The sequence below is a fragment of the Amblyraja radiata genome, chromosome 2, assembly GCF_010909765.2.
Source record: "Amblyraja radiata isolate CabotCenter1 chromosome 2, sAmbRad1.1.pri, whole genome shotgun sequence".
NCBI classification, from domain to species: Eukaryota; Metazoa; Chordata; class Chondrichthyes; order Rajiformes; family Rajidae; genus Amblyraja; species Amblyraja radiata.
In genome coordinates, this window is record NC_045957.1 from 7,522,939 (window position 1) to 7,539,223 (window position 16,285).

Genomic DNA, 16,285 nt, shown 5'->3' on the forward strand with positions numbered 1-16,285 from the left:
AGGAATTACCCTTCAGCCCACAATGTCCATGACATGGTGGCAAGATAAATGAGAGAAATTAGAGGAACAGATCAGGTAAATGCACAAAGACTTTTGCTCAGAGCAGGGGAATCGAGAACAGACGACATAGGTTTAAGGTGAGGGGTGAAATATTTAATGGGAACCTGGAGGGTAACATTGTTTTTTTTTTAATTTAATTTATTAGAAGTACAGTACATTACAATAGTACAAGCCAAATATATCTTATTACATTTATTGTACCACTTCATTTTTTAAGCTTTAAGGAAAGATAGAAATAAAGAAAGTAAAGAAAGTGAGAGAGAGTCGTGTTAGTGTAAAAGAGTGATCAAGAAGAAAGACCCATTAGACAAAGAGATAGTGAAAAAAGTTAAGAAATAGACCATAGAAAAGAAAGAAAGAAAAAGAAACACAAGCTCTATTGTGAAAACCGCGCAAAAGGGATATACCAACTTCATATTTTTCATCCCCCCTAACTGATCCTGACACCATTTCTTTTTTAAAGTACTGTAGTCGATAAATGCAGACCACGTCTTTTGGAAGTGGTCTGATTTGCCTGCAAGGAGGAGTCTCATATCTTCCAGGTGTAATGTTTCAAACATGTTTGAAATCCACATATTTATTGTTGGTATAGGAGCGTTTTTCCAGAATTTAAGTATAAGCTTTTTTCCCGTTATTGACCCGTAATTAAATAGATTCTTTTGAAACACATTTAGTTCAGGGCTACCTTCCATTGTTCCAAAGATAATCCATTCTGCTTTTGGTATCAGTTTTATTTTAAATAATTTTGTGAAGATTTCAAAAATTTCAGTCCAGAATTTTTTATACAAAAAACAAATGAGTGCGCTATAGTAGCTTCTTGAGATAGGCATTTATCACAAATGGGTGAGACATTGGGAAAAAGTTTACTTATTTTGGTTTTTGAATAGTATAATCTATGTAAGTTCTTAAATTGAATTAGAGTGTGTCTTACGTTAATCAAGCATTTATGCACATATAGTAAATGTTTATGCCACCTCTCTTTTGAAATTTTTATAGCTAGTTCTTGTTCCCAGTCTCTTCTAATACCGTCGGTTGATGGTATTTCTATATTTAGAATGATATTATACAAGTATGATATTAAATTTGCTGATTCGGCCTTTGTCTTCATTGCTTCGACCAGTAAATCTGGTAGCATATTATAATAATATTGTGTATATATTTTCAGATAGTCACATATTTGAAAATATTTAAAATAATGATTATTTCTCAAATTGTATTTTAATTGTAATTCTTGGAATGATAATAATTTTCCAGTTTCATACATGTCTCCGAGCGTTTTAATTCCTATTCTTTCCCATTGTGTAAATGATTTATCTATAATAGAAGGTTTAAACGATGGGTTATTAACTATTGGAGATAAAATAAATTGATTTCTTAATTTTAGGGTATGTTTTATTTGTTTCCAAGTTCTAATTGTACTATGTATAATTGGATTTTTATTGTATTTTGTGTTATTCAGGTTCATTGGTGAGAGGAGGATCGCTCCAATATTGCAAGGGGAACAGTCCTCTCTCTCCATTACAATCCAATCCACCTGCTGGGCAGAATTGTCCAGCAGGTGAATCATGTTTTTGATATTTACTGCCGAATAATAGTACATAAAGTTAGGAAGTGCTAAACCACCCAATTCTTTAGGTTTGCTCAAGTGTGTTCTTTGTATTCTGTGGGATTTATAGTCCCATATAAAAATTTGTAATGTCTGAGTCCAGTTTTTTAAAAAACTTTTTTGGTAGGTATATTGGAATTGACTGGAATAGGTATAGAATTTGTGGTAGAAAAATCATTTTTATAGCATTTATTCGCCCTATTAAAGACATCGGAAGCATTTTCCAGAATTTGATTAAAGCATTTAATTTCTTAAGTAGGGGATTATAATTTGCATTAATAGCTTGATATTTTCTAGTGATTTCAATTCCAAAATATTTAAATTTTTCTGTAGCTATTTTAAAAGGGAACTTTAAGAGGTGTGTTGAGTCTTTAGGTTTTATCGACATAATTTCACTTTTATTCCAATTTATTCTGTATCCTGAGATAGATCCAAAATCCTCAATTAGGTTTAATATGTTTGGTATACTAATTTGGGGTTTTGTGATGTACAATAGTACATCGTCTATTTTGTATTATAACCATGGATGTTCGGATGTGTTCTGATTCTTTCAGCTAAAGGTTCAATTACAAGAGCAAAGTGAGCATCCTTGTCTATTGCCCCTTGATAATTAAAATTTCGTAGATAATATATTATTAGTTAATATTCTAGCCGTAGGCTTATTATATAATAATTTTATCCATAAGATGAAATTCTCTCCCATTTGAAATTTTTGCAATACTTTAACCAGGTAGTCCCATTCCACTTGATCGAATGCTTTTTCTGCGTCCAATGAAATAATTGATGTCTGTTCTTCAGTTTTATGTGAGTGCATTATATTGAGCAGACGTCTCAGATTATTAGATGATTGTCTCTTGGGTATGAACCCCGTTTGATCCGCATTTATTAATTTACTAACGTATTTACTTAGTCTTCTAGCTAGTGTTTTCGCTAGTATTTTTTGATCTGTATTTGACATTTTTACAGAAAGGATGGTAGGTGTATGGAACACGCCTATCTAAGTATCTGGGGCTTCTTCTCCACAGCCCAGTCTTAGCCACAGTGGTGTCAGTGGCTCAATCTTCTCTGAATCTGCGACAGGGGAACACAGCTACCAGAGAGGCACCCCAGTGTCTCTGTCTCTCTGTTGCTTCTCCGTCTCCCCCCTCTCTCTTCCCCCCCCCCCTTCTCTCTCTCCTCTCCCCCCCTTCTCTCCTCTCCCCCCATCTCTCTCCCCCCCTCCCCCATCTCTCCTCCCCCTTTCAAGTGTGAAATCACCAAATTTCAGTATAACGTCACTATTTTCCTATTTTGTATCCTGTAGTTATCCCAAATTGCCTTTTTGTGGCCTTGCTCACTTGCAGAGAAATTACTAGAGATTGGTGTAGTTCAAAATGTCTTTGCTCCCGTACCTCTCCCTGGGGACTCACATCTTCCATTGGCCTCTTGCTTCTTCCGATTAAACTCTGTTGAACTTCATATGCCAACTGTTTGCCCATTCTGCCCTGTTGTTGATATCATCCAGGCATTCACAGCAGGCTTGCTCGTTACTATTCCTTCCACCACCAATCCTTTCTGTAACCCAGTTTCTGCACCAATATGAAGAAATTGTGTGTTTTTGATTGTCGAGATAAATTGTTAAGGTAAGTTGTGAACAGCAGAAGTCGCAGCACTGAACCCTGAGAAAATTACTTTCTTCCACTACAAATATCTACCATTTTCTCCCACTCTCTGCTTTGTCCTGAAGCCTGAGAACAAGGTTGGTCAATTTGTCCTTGTGAAATCCACGCGCTACATTATTATTAAGAATCGAGAGAGTTTAATTGTGCCAACAACGTGGCAATGAAATTCTCACGCAGCTTAATTGGTCTGTAAACGCAAGGCGCATTGATAATCTATATTACTAAAAGTCTGATCTTGACCGCTTCTGGCCCACTGTGCTGCGATATCCGAGAGAACGCCGCCACCTACGGCTGTCATATTTGGCCACCTCGCTCAGAGCCCCCCTCTGCCTTTCGGGACTGGAGGATTTTTCCCATTGATGAAAAATCAGAGATATTAAAGTTTTTTTTTAAATTGCCATTCTCTCTGCTGCCCCTGCTGGTGGGAGGGGAAGGGACTATAAAACCCAGAAGTGGTGTGCCCCACTCAGTCTTGGCAAGATGGAGGAAGCCTGAGGATCATGTCTCTCTGAGCTGTGAATAACACTGAACACATGTCTACTCAACTGTAAGTGTCTTTTTTGGTTCTAACACGCTTGCAAAAAGTGTCTCTATTGGTTCTAACATGCTTGCAAAAAGTGTGTCTATTGGTTCCAAAATGCTTGCAAAAAGTGCCTCTATTGATTCTAACATGCTTGCAAAAAGTGTCTATTGGTTCTAACATGCTTGCAAAAAGTGTCTGTTGGTTCTAAAATGGTTGCAAAAAGTGTCTACTGGTTCTAAAATGCTTGCAAAAAGTGTCTCTTTTGGTTCTAACATGCTTGCAAAAAGTGTCTATTGGTTCTAAAATGATTGCAAAAAGTGTCTATTGATTCTAAAGAGCTTGCAAAAAGTGTCTCTTTTGGTTCTAAAATGCTTGCAAAAAGTGTCTCTTTTGGTTCTAAAATGCTTGCAAAAAGTCTCTATTGGTTCTAAAATGGTTCCATAAAGTGTCTCTATTGGTTCTAAAATGTTTGCAAAAAGTGTTTATTTGTTCTAAAATGCTTGCAAAAAGTGTCTATTGGCTGTTGTTGTGGTGATAACAGCTTTGAAAGGCTGCACTGCAAAAAAAAAGGCTGTTGTTGGTGGTAGTAACTGCTTTTAAATGGCTGCACTGGGGAAAAAATGGCTGTTGTTGGTGGAGGTAACTGCTTTTCAAAGGCTACACTGCAAAAAAAAATGGCTGTTGGTGGTGGTGGTAACTGCTTTAAAATAGCTGCACTGAAAAAAAATGGCTGTTGTTGGTGGTGGTAACTGCTTTGAAAGTGTCTCTATTGGTTCTAAAGCTTGCAAAAAGTGTCTATTGGTTCTAAAATGCTTGCAAAAAGTGTATTTTGGCTGTTGTTGTGGTGGTGACTGCTTTGAAAGGCTGCATTGCAAAAAAAATGTCCGTTGTTTGTGGCGGTAACTGCTTTTAAATGGCTGCACTGGGGGAAAAAATGGCTGTTGGTGGTGGTATCTGCTTTAAAAGGCTGCATTGCAAAAAAAATGGCTGTTGGTGGTGGTGGTAACTGCTTTAAAATAGCTGCACTGGAAAAAAAATGGCTGTTGTTGGTGGTGGTAACTGCTTTGAAAGGCTGCATTACAAAATAAAATGGCAGTTGGTGGTGGTAACTGCTTTGAAAGGCTGCACTGCAAAAAAAATGGCTGTTGTTGGTGGTGGTAACTGCTTTGAAAGGCTGCATTGCAAAAACAAATGGCTGGCGGTGGTGGTGGTAATTGCTTTTAAATGGCTGCACTGGAAAAAAATGGCTGTTGGTTGTGGTGGTATCTGCTTTTAAAGGCTGCATTGCAAAACAAAAAATGGCTGTTGTTGGTGGAGGTAACTGCTTTGAAAGGCTGCATGCAAAAAAAACGGCAGTTGGTGGTGGTAACAGTTTGAAAGGCTGCACTGAAAAAAAAACTGGCTGTTGTTGATGGTGGTAACTGCTTTGAAAGGCTGCACTGCAAAACAAAATGGCTGTTGTTGGTGGTGGTAACTGCTTTCAAAGGCTGTACTGCAAAAAAATGGCTGTTGTTGGTGGTGGTGACTGCTTTAAAAGTGTCTATTGGTTCTAACATGCTTGCAAAAGTGTCTCTATTGGTTCTAAAATGCTTGCAAAAAGCGTGTCTATTGGTTCTAAAATGCTTGCAAAAAGTGTCTATTGGTTCTAAAATGCTTGCAAAAATTGTCTTTTGGTTCTAAAATTCTTGCAGAAAGTGTCTCTATTGGTTCTAAAGCTTGCAAAAAGTGTCTATTGGCTGTTATTGTGGTGGTAACTGCTTTGAAAGGCTGCACTGCAACGAAAATGGCTGTTGGTGGTATTAACTGCTTTTAAATGGTTGCACTGGGAAAGAAATGGCTGTTGTTGGTGGTGGTAACCGCTTTTAAATGGCTGCACTGGAAAAAAATGGCTGTTGTTGGTGGAGGTAACTGCTTTGAAAGGCTGCACTGCAAAAAAATGGCTGTTGGTGGTGGTAACTTCTTTGAAAGGCTGCACTGCAAAAAAATGGCTGTTGTTGGTGGTGGTAACTGCTTTGAAAGGCTGCACTGCAAAAAAATGGCTATAGTTGGTGGTGGTAACTGCTTCGAAAGGCTGCATGGAAAAAAAATGGCAGTTGTTGGTGGTGAGAACTGCTTTGAAAAGTTGTATTGCAAAAAAAACTGGCTGTTGTTGGTGGCGGTAACTGCTTTGAAAGGCTGCACTGTAAAACAAAATGGCTGTTGTTGGTGGTGGTAACTACTTTAAAAGTGTCTATTGGTTCTAACACGCTTGCAAAAAGTGTCTATTGGTTCTAAAATGCCTGCAAAAAGTGTCTATTGGTTCTAAAATGCTTGCAAAAAGTGTCTATTGGTTCTAACGTGCTTGCAAAAAGTGTCTATTGGTTCTAAAATGCTTGCAAAACATGTCTATTGGTTCTAAAATGCTTGCAAAAAGTGTCTCTTTTGGTTCTAAAAAGCTTGCAAAAAGTTTCTATATTGGTTCTAAAATGGTTCCATAAAGTGTCTCTATTGGTTCTAAAATGCTTGCAGAACGTGTCTCTATTGGTTCTAAAACTTGCAAAAAGTGTCTATTGGTTCTAAAATACTTGCAAAAGGTGTCTATTGACTGTTGTTGTGGTGGTAACTGCTTTGAAAGGCTGCACTGCAAAAACATATGGCTTGTGGTGGTGGTGGTAATTGCTTTTAAATGGCTGCACTGGAAAAAAAATGGCTGTTGTTGGTGGAGGTAACTGCTTTGAAAGGCTGCACTGCAAAAAAATGGCTGTTGGTGGTTGTAACTTCTTTGAAAGGCTGCACTGCAAAAAAATGGCTGTTGTTGGTGGTGGTAGCTGCTTTGAAAGGCTGCTGCACTGCAAAAAAAAGGCTATAGTTGGTGGTGGTAACTGCTTTGAAAGGCTGCATGGAAAAAAAAAGGCAGTTGTTGGTGGAAACTTGACAACTTCCTGTTTGCATGAATATTGATTTTAGATAAAACGCTACCACTTACAGCTGTGATTTGTGACCATCTTACTCAGTTCCTCGCCACTCATCAGGTGCAGAGGATTCTTCCCATCAATTAAAAATGAAAGTGGTGTTAGTGTTAAAAAAAAAATTTGAGATTCTCTCTACTGTCAATCATACCATGAAGGCCACGCCCCTTCCAGTTGGAGGGGGAGGGATTATAAAACCCGTAAGTGTGGGTGTGGCTCAGTCTCTGCAAGATGGGGGGGAGAGAGGTCACGACTGTCTGAGCTGTGAATAAACTGAACACACTGAATGTCTACTGAACTGTGAGTGTGGTGTTTTGTGTGGTTTTATAGTGGTTTTATGGTGGTTTCACCCTGATTGAAATGGTATGAAACTGCATTTGATTGTGGTTGTCTTGCACCCTGCTTGAAATGGCATGAAACTGCACTAGCATTTGGTGGCCTTGCACCCTACTTGAATTTGATGGCCTTGCACCCTGCTTGAAGTGGCATGAAACTGCACTTGAATTTGGTGCCCTTGCACCCTGCTTGAAGTGGCATGAAACTGAACTTGAATTTGGTGGCCTTGCACCCTGCTTGAAATGGCATGAAAGTTCACTTGCATTAGGTGGCCTTGCACCCTGCTTGAATAACCGGAAGTGGCGGCTCTGGTAAACGGCTGCGGCTCGCCTGCAGTCCGTTTGTCTTTACTTTTTTATGTTGTTTTTTTTTTTTTTGTCTAGTTAAGTTTTTGTTTTTAGGTTGTGTTTATGTGGGGGGGGGGGGTGGGGGGTTGAAACGGGGCTTGCTGTCTCTCCCTTCGGGGGAATACGACTTTTTGCCCTATCCCCCATCTCTGCCTCCCTCTGCGCTGAGGCCTAATGGCGGAGCTGGCGGCCTCGAGACTCCGGAGGCAGAGCCAGTCAGGACTTGCATTGGGCTCGCTCCCGTGAGGGCGGCCCAGCTCGAGGTGGAATGGCGCTCCCGTCGGAGCGGCCCAGCTCGAGGTGGAATGGTGCTCCCGTGAGGGGCTGTGATGCTCCCGTGAGGACGGCCTGGCGCGGGGCTGAGACTCTCCCGTGAGGGCGGCCCAGCTCGAGGTGGAACGGCGCTCCCATCGGGGCGGCCCAGCTCGAGGTGGAATGGCGCTCCCGTCGGAGCGGCCCAGCTCGAGGGAGGAACGGCACTCACGTGAGGGCGATCCGGCTCGGGGCTGGAACGGTGCTCCGGTGGCTGGGACGGCGTTCTGGCGGCGGTGACCTGAGTCCGGGGTTCAGCCGCGGGCCAGCGGCTGCGTACGCTGGACTGGAGGGCGGCAGCTTCGACCACCCCGGGCCGCGGTGTTTGAGCCGGCCCGTTTGCGGGGTTCGGTGAGCCGCGGGACTGTTTGTGCCATCGCCCGGTGGGGTATCGCCTCAGCGCAGAGGGAGAAGAGGAGGGAAGAGACTGCAGCCCTAAGATTTTTGCCTCCACCACAGTGAGGAGGTGCTTGGAGGACTCACTGTGGTGGATATTAATTTGTGTTGTTTATTATTGTATGATTGTATGTATGACTGCAGGCACGAAATTTCGTTCAGACCGTAAGGTCTGAATGACAATAAAGGTATTCAATTCAATTCAATTCAATTCAATTCAAGTGGTCGGAAACTGCACCTGAATTTGGTGGCCTTGCACCCTGCTTGAAGTGGTAAGAAACTGCACTTGAATTTGGTGGCTTGGCACCCTGCTTGAAATGGTAGGAGACTGCATTTGAATTTGGTTGCCTTACACCCTACATGAAGTGGAATTTCAAAGAATGGCCGTGAGTCAACTGTTAGTCCACCAGCCGTGAGTGAGCTGCCAGAGCATCAGGCTTGAGTGACTGAGCTGCCACCTCAAGAATCCATTTGGCCCACAATGTCCATACTAACCAGTCCCTTCAGCCCACAGTACCCATACTGCATCGGGGGACCAGCCCTCCTGTGTGAACATGGGACCCAACGGGTCCCACTTAGTCTAGTATATAATAAATACAATATTATTTTGCAATCATCACTATACCGTTCTGTAGTTTTGCACTTGGCTCTGTGTTTGTTGGGTTTATCATTAGTGTGTGTGTGTGTGTGTGTGTGTGTGTGTGTGTGTGTGTGTGTGTGTGTGTGTGTGTGTGTGTGTGTGTGTGTGTGTGTGTGTGTGTGTGTGTGTGTGTGTGTGTGTGTGTGTGTGTGTGTGTGTGTGTGTGTGTGTGTGTGTGTGTGTGTGTGTGTGTGTGTGTGTGTGTGTGTGTGTGTGTGTGTGTGTGTGTGTGTGTGTGTGTGTGTGTGTGTGTGTGTGTGTGTGTGTGTGTGTGTGTGTGTGTGTGTGTGTGTGTGTGTGTGTGTCTCTCAAATGTTGATGGGTTGGTGGCTAAGTTTGCTGAAGACACCAGAGTTGGTGGAGTTGTGGACAGTGAAGATGGTGGTCAACGAATATAGCAGGATTCAATTCAGATACAGATAAGGGGGAGAAATGGCAGATGAAGTTTGATCTGTTCTCCTGGACATCCGGTAGCGCTGTTGCTAGCAAGTAGTAGCTATAAGGAGAGGTTGTATGGATATGGATTGTTTTGTCTGGGGCTTCAGAGATTGAGGGTAGAGGTTTATAAAATTACTAGACTAATTAGGACCCGTTGGATCCCAGCATCACACGAGAGAGCTGGTCACCAACGCAGTATTCCACCTCTCCACCAATTCCAATATTCCTCGCCAGTGGGGGGGGGGGGCTTTTTGTTGTGATAGTATGGGTGTTGCGGGACGAAGGTACTTGTTTCTAGAGGGCAAGTATAGACATTGTGGGCCGAATGGATTCTTGGGCTAGCAGCCAACTGATGCAACGATTTTAAAAGCCAAGCCAAGGCAAGCAGCCACCTGACAACCAAAATTCATTTTGTGAACACAAACTTTTTTTAAAAGGCGAGGCAAACATAGAAACATAGAAACATAGAAAATAGGTGCAGGAGTAGGCCATTCGGATCTTCGAGCCTGCACCGCCATTCAATATGATCAATATGATCATCAAATTCGGTATCCCATCCCTGCCTTCTCTCCATACACCCTGATCCCTTTAGCCACAAGGGCCACATCTAACTTCCTCTTAAATATAGCCAATGAACTGGCCTCAACTACCTTCTGGGCAGAGAATTCCACAGATTCACCACTCTCTGTGTAAAAAATGATTTTCTCATCTCGGTCCGAAAAGACTTCCCTCTTATCCTTAAACTGTGACCACTAGTTCTGGATTTCACCAATATCGGGAATAATCTTCCTGTATCTAGCCTGTCCAACCCCTTAAGAATGTTGTAAGTTTCTATAAGATCCCCCCTCAATCTTCTAAATTCTAGCGAGTACAAGCCGAGTCTATCATGTCTTTCTTCATATGAAAGTCCTGCCATCCCAGGAATCAATCTGGTGAACCTTCTCTGTACTCCCTCTATGGCAAGAATGTCTTTCCTCAGATTAGGAGACCAAAACTGTACGCAATACTCCAGGTGTGGTCTCACCAAGTCCCTGTACAACTGCAGTAGAACCTCCCTGCTCTTATACTCAAATCCTTTTGCTATGAATGCTAACATACCATTTGCTTTCTTCACTGCCTGCTGCACCTGCATGCCTACTTTTAATGACTGGTGTACCATGACACCCAGGTCTCGTTGCATCTCCCCTTTTCCTAATCGGCCACCATTCAGATAATAGTCTACTTTCCTGTTTTTGCCACCAAAGTGGATAACCTCACATTTATCCACATTATACTGCATCTGCCATCCATTTGCCCACTCACCCAACCTATCCAAGTCACCTTGCAACCTCCTAGCATCCCCCTCACAGCTAACACTGCCCTCCCAGCTTTGTGTCATCCGCAAACTTGGAGATGTTGCATTCAATTCCCTCATCCAGTTCATTAATATATATTGTAAATAGCTGGGGTCTCAGCACCGAGCCTTACTGTACCCCACTAGTCACTGCCCGCCATTGTGAAAAGGATCCTACTCTTTGCCTCCTGTTCTCTATCCACATCAATACTGAACCCCCAATACCGTGTGCTTTAAGTTTGTATACTAATCTCTTATGTGGGACCTTGTCAAAAGCCTTCTGAAAGTCCAGATATAACACATCCACTGGTTCTCCCTTATCCACTCTACTAGTTACATCCTCGAAAAATTCTATAAGATTCATCAGACATGATTTACCTTTCCTAAATCCATGCTGACTTTGTCCAATGAATTCACCACTTTCCAAATGTGCTGCTATCCCATCTTTAATAACTGACTCCAGAATTTTCCCCACCACCGATGTTAGACTAACTGGTCTGTAATTCCCTGTTTTCTCTCTCCCTCCCTTTTTAAAAAGTGGGGTTACATTAGCTACCCTCCAGTCCTTAGGAACTACTCCAGAATCTAAAGAGTTTTGAAAAATTATCACTAATGCATCCACTATTTCTGCCGCTACTTCCTTAAGTATTCTGGGATGCAGCCTATCTGGCCCTGGGGGTTTATCGACCTTTAATCCATTCAATTTACCTAACACCACTTCCCGGCTAACCTGGATTTCCTCAGTTCCTCCATCTCATTTAACCCCCGGTCCCTTGCTATTTCCTGCAGATTTTTTATGTCTTCCTTAGTGAAGACAGAACCAAAGTAGTTATTCAATTGGTCTGCCATGTCCTTGCTCCCCATGATCAATTCGCCTGTTTCTGACTGTAAGGGACCTACATTTGTTTTAACTAATCTTTTCCTCTTCACATATCTATAAAAACTTTTGCAGTCAGTTTTTATGTTCCCTGCCAGTTTTCTTTCATAATCTATTTTCCCTTTCATAATTAAGCCCTTTGTCCTCCTCTGCTGGACTCTGAATTTCTCCCAGTCCCCTGGTAGGCTGTTTGTTTTGGCTAATTTGTATGCTTCATCTTTTGTTTTGATACTATCCCTGATTTCCCTTGTTATCCATGGATGCACTACCTTCCCTGATTTATTCTTTTGCCAAACTGGGATGAACAATTGTTGTAGTTTATCCATGCAGTTTTTAAATGCCTTCCATTGCATATCCACCGTCAACCCTTTAAGAATCAATTGCCAGTCTATCTTGGCCAATTCACGTCTCATACCCTCAAAGTCACCTTTCTTTAAGTTCAGGAACTTAATTCACCCTTGTTTCTGAATTAACAATGTCACTCTCCATCCTAATGAAGAACTCAACCATATTATGGTCACTCTTGCCCAAGGGGCCACACACAACAAGACTGCTAACTAACCCTTCCTCATTACTCAATACCCAGTCTAGAATAGCCTGCTCTCTCGTTGCTTCCTCTACGTGTTGGTTTAGAAAACTATCCCGCATACATTCCAAGAAATCCTCTTCCTCAGCACCCCTGCCAATTTGATTCACCCAATCTACATGTAGATTGAAGTCACCCATTATAACTGTTTTACCTTTGTTGCACGCATTTCTAATTTCCTGTTTGATGCCATCCCCAACTCCACTACTACTGTTAGGTGGCCTGTACACAACTCCCACTAGCGTTTTCTGCCCCTTAGTGTTTGGCAGCTCTACCCATATCGATTCCACATCCTCCAAACTAATGTCCTTCCTTTCTATTGTGTTAATCTCCTCTCTAACCAGCAACGCTACCATGCCTCATTTTCCTTTCTGTCTATCCCTCCTGAATATTGAATATCCCTGGATGTTCAGCTCCCAGCCTTGGTCACCCTGGAGCCATGTCTCCGTGATCCCAACTATATCATATTCATTAATAACTATCTGCACATTCAACTCATCCACCTTATTATGAATGCTCCTTGCATTAAGATACAAAGCCTTCAGGCTTGTTTTCACAACACTCTTACCCCATATACAATTATGTTGAAAAGTGGCCCTTTTGCCCTGGATTTGTCTGCCTGCCACTTTTACTTTTCACCTTGCTACCTATTGCTTCTACCCTCATTTTACACCCCTCTGTCTCTCTGCTCTTGCACCCATCCCCCCGCCAAATTAGTTTAAATCCTCCCCGACAGCACTAGCAAACACTCCCCCAAGGACATTGGTTCCATTCCAGCCCTTGTGCAGACCGTCCTGTTTGTACTGGTCCCACCTCCCCCAGAACTTTGGGCAGCAGCCACTTTACAGCCACATTGAGGGGACGCACCGTGGAGTAGACGTGCGTTCAGTGTTATTCGTAGCTCAGAGAGCCTTGATCCTCTCGCTTCCTGGGTCTGGCAGAGACTGAGTGAGGCACGACCCTTCCTGGTTTTATAGTCCCTCCCCCCCTCCCCCTGCCGCCAGAGGGGGCAGCAGAGAGAATGGGGATTTTTTAAAAACATTAATATCTATCTGATTTTTCATCGATGGGGAAAATCCTCTGGTCCCGGAAGGCGGAGGGGGACTCTGAGCGAGGTGGCCAAAAATGACGGCCATAGGTGGTGGCGTTCTCTCAGAAATCGCTGCACAGTGGGCCAAAAGCGGTCAAGATCAGACTTTTAGTAATATAGATAGAAGATGTCAAACGTATACAGGGTAGACAATCAGAACCTTTTTCTAAGGGTGAAATGTCAAACACTAGAGGGCATAGTGATAAGCTGAGAGGGGCAAAATTTAAAGGAAAAGAGCAGGGCAAGTTTTTTTACGCAGAGAGTGATGGGTGCCAGGAACGCACTGCCAGGGACGGTGATGGAGGCTGATAGGATAGCGATGTTTGAAGGCACATGGCATCCATCATAGGCACAAGGATATGAAGGGAATGAAGAGATGTGGATCACAGCCAGCCGAGGAGATCCGTTTAACAGCACCATGTATGGCACAAACGTTGTGGGCCGAAGGGCCTGTTCCTGTTCTGCTCCATGCCTCCTGGGGTACTGATTGAGGATGATCAGCCATGATCACATTGAATGGCGGTGCTGGCTCAAAGGGCCGAATGGCCTACTCCTGCAACTATTGTCTATTGTCTATTGACACTCATAACCAGAGACCATTTTGATCGCCATATCTAAACTGCTGTATAAATATCTTATTCCTCGATTTAAAAAAATAAGAATACGACGTTCGTATTTAAGTTAGAAAACAAGATGACCTTATTTCAGTAAATAAATAGACAAATAGAGTTCAATTGGGATATATTACATTCTATTCCTTATCTGAAATAAGATAAAACGCTACATGTTCATTAAAACACTGTATGTAAATTCCATTTCATATAATAAATAAGAGTATAATTAATTCAGATGAAGATTAATATTTTCATATGTAAGACTATCTATCTATTTCCGATAATGACTAGGAGCGGCACGGTGGTGTAGCGGTAGAGCTCCTGCCTTACAGCGCCAGAGACCCGGGTTCGATCCTCACTACGGGTGCTTGTCTCTGAGATCTTCGGTTCCCTCCCACATTGGCTTGGTGTAAATGTAAAATTGTCCCTAGTGTGTTGTAGGAAGGTGTTAATGTGCGGGGATCGCTGGTCGGTGCGGACTCGGAGGGCCGAAGGGCCTGTTTCCTCCGCTTAACTAAACTAGAAGATCATAAAAAAACAACAAAAACATAAGCGAATCAAATAATAAATGAAATATGTTTTAATATTTAAGTCAAACATGATATATAAGATTATATTTCAGTGAATATATAGCTAAAGTCTTGTTCCGGATGATAAATTAGCACGTTATAATTATTAGGGTTCAACCCTCCTGCGACACTCAATACAAAATAAAACTTAGAATCTGAGATAAAAAGTGATTTGTCATATATTTACGCTTACATTTTCCCAAATGCCTCTTGATTAAATGTAGGTATTTTCTCCCATAATACCCCCTCCAGTCACCCTGCTTCTCTCCCCTTCTGCATTGCTCATCTCCAATCCCGGATTCCCACATTTCTCTTCCCTTTGTTTCCTCTCCCCCCTGTTCACTTCCACCCACATCTCTTCCCCCAGCTTTACATTTCACTCTCCTCCTCTCCTCTGTCCCCTTTTCACCTCTAGACGTCGTTACGTTTGACTTCACCCATCTCCAAGCACTCGCATTGCCCTCATCACTTGTAACCACCCATCATTTGCCAGGCTTTGTCCTGCCCCCCTCTTCTCTTCCATCCCCCCCCTCTCCCCCACCCGTCAGTCTGAAGCCCCCCCCCCCCCCCCCCCCAACCTGAAATGTAATCTGCCCATTCCCCTCCCCAGATGCTGCCTGACCCGCTGAATTCCTCCAGCACGTTGTGTTATGCTCAAGATTCCAGCATCTGTAGTTCCTTGTGCCTTCACTGGATTTATTCACGGGCACCGAATATTGCCCAGACACTTCAATCCTCTGAAATCGGAATGTTCCTCCCCGGCATCCTCGGAGATGCCGAATGCATAAAGATCATAATATTAAGAGAGAGAAAAAAAAACGTAATTTAACCTGTATTTATTTTTTAAAGAGCCGATATATTTTAGTGAATATCCAAACCGCTGGCGCAGGAGTGGACGATTAACGTCGCGGTAAAATGAGAAGAGAGAAGGGGCAATATTTAAAAGAGCGACTTTGAACCCGTTCAGATACAGAGGGGTCTGGAAAACAGGTGCACAGATTGTTGACAAGATGCCCCGGTTTCATCCAATGTCCCTGTAGACTATAGCTGTCTACGCCCGCGGATGTAGACGGGAGGATTGCGCCTGAATTACGCACACGGTGAAATGTGTTGAACGTGCCCGTTCTCCGGGGAAAGTGGGTTAAATCAAGCCGGGGATACACTGGAACAGGTAAAAGACGAGATTAAATAACCTTATCGCCTGGGAAAATCCAGTCGGACACCAGGAATCAAATGAAACGTGAGGGCGATTGGCCTCTTCCTGCACCCATTTTCTATGTTTTCATGGGTTATTGATTGGGGACGATCAGCCATGATCTCAATGACAATAGACAATAGGTGCAGGAGTAGGCCATTCGGCCCTTCGAGCCAGCACCGCCATTCAATGTGATCATGGCTGATCATTGCCTTCTCCCCATATCCCCTGACTCGGCTATTTTTAAGAGGATTAAGATAAAGAATGGCATCTACATCTCCGAATATAGATTTGAAAATTTCTCTTTTAAGGGGCCTTTTCTTCTATTTCTACTTTCCACCTTTTCTTTTTTATTTTATTTTTTTATTTTTATTTTTTATATCCACACTTCACATTTTTCTACTCTCTACCATCTATTTTTCCACTCTTTCCCCTTTCTATTGTTTTCTTTTTCTTGTCTTGCCTACTCATAACATAAAACTAGAGGTTGTACATAGAATGGATTACGGTATGACATAGTTGGCACCTAAAATTAGGTGCCACTGTATTGTTTTGTATTGTATTAACTTCTAATAAAATAAACAAAAACAAAAAAACAAAAAAAAAAGATAAAGAATGGCGGTGCTGGCTTGAAAGGCTGAATGGCCTCCTCCTGCACCTATTTGCTATGTTTCTATAAATAAAGAGACGGAAGGGACGAGAAAGGTCGACCAAGAAGCAATAGGACTGGGATGAAAATGGGGGAGAGAGAGAG

The 16,285-nt window shown here is 42.5% G+C and overlaps 1 long non-coding RNA gene across 1 annotated transcript in view; it reads right to left on the reverse strand.

Moving 5' to 3' along the window:
• Positions 1–1,755: 1,755 nt before the first annotated feature.
• LOC116984008 overlaps positions 1,756–16,285 on the reverse strand; it is a 23,823-nt gene continuing 9,293 nt past the window's right edge. The window contains exons 2-3 of the long non-coding RNA XR_004414859.1: positions 10,725–10,729; positions 1,756–1,864 (exon numbers count right to left, since the gene is read on the reverse strand). This is a non-coding gene — a long non-coding RNA (uncharacterized LOC116984008). The remainder of the gene's footprint in view (positions 1,865–10,724; positions 10,730–16,285) is intronic.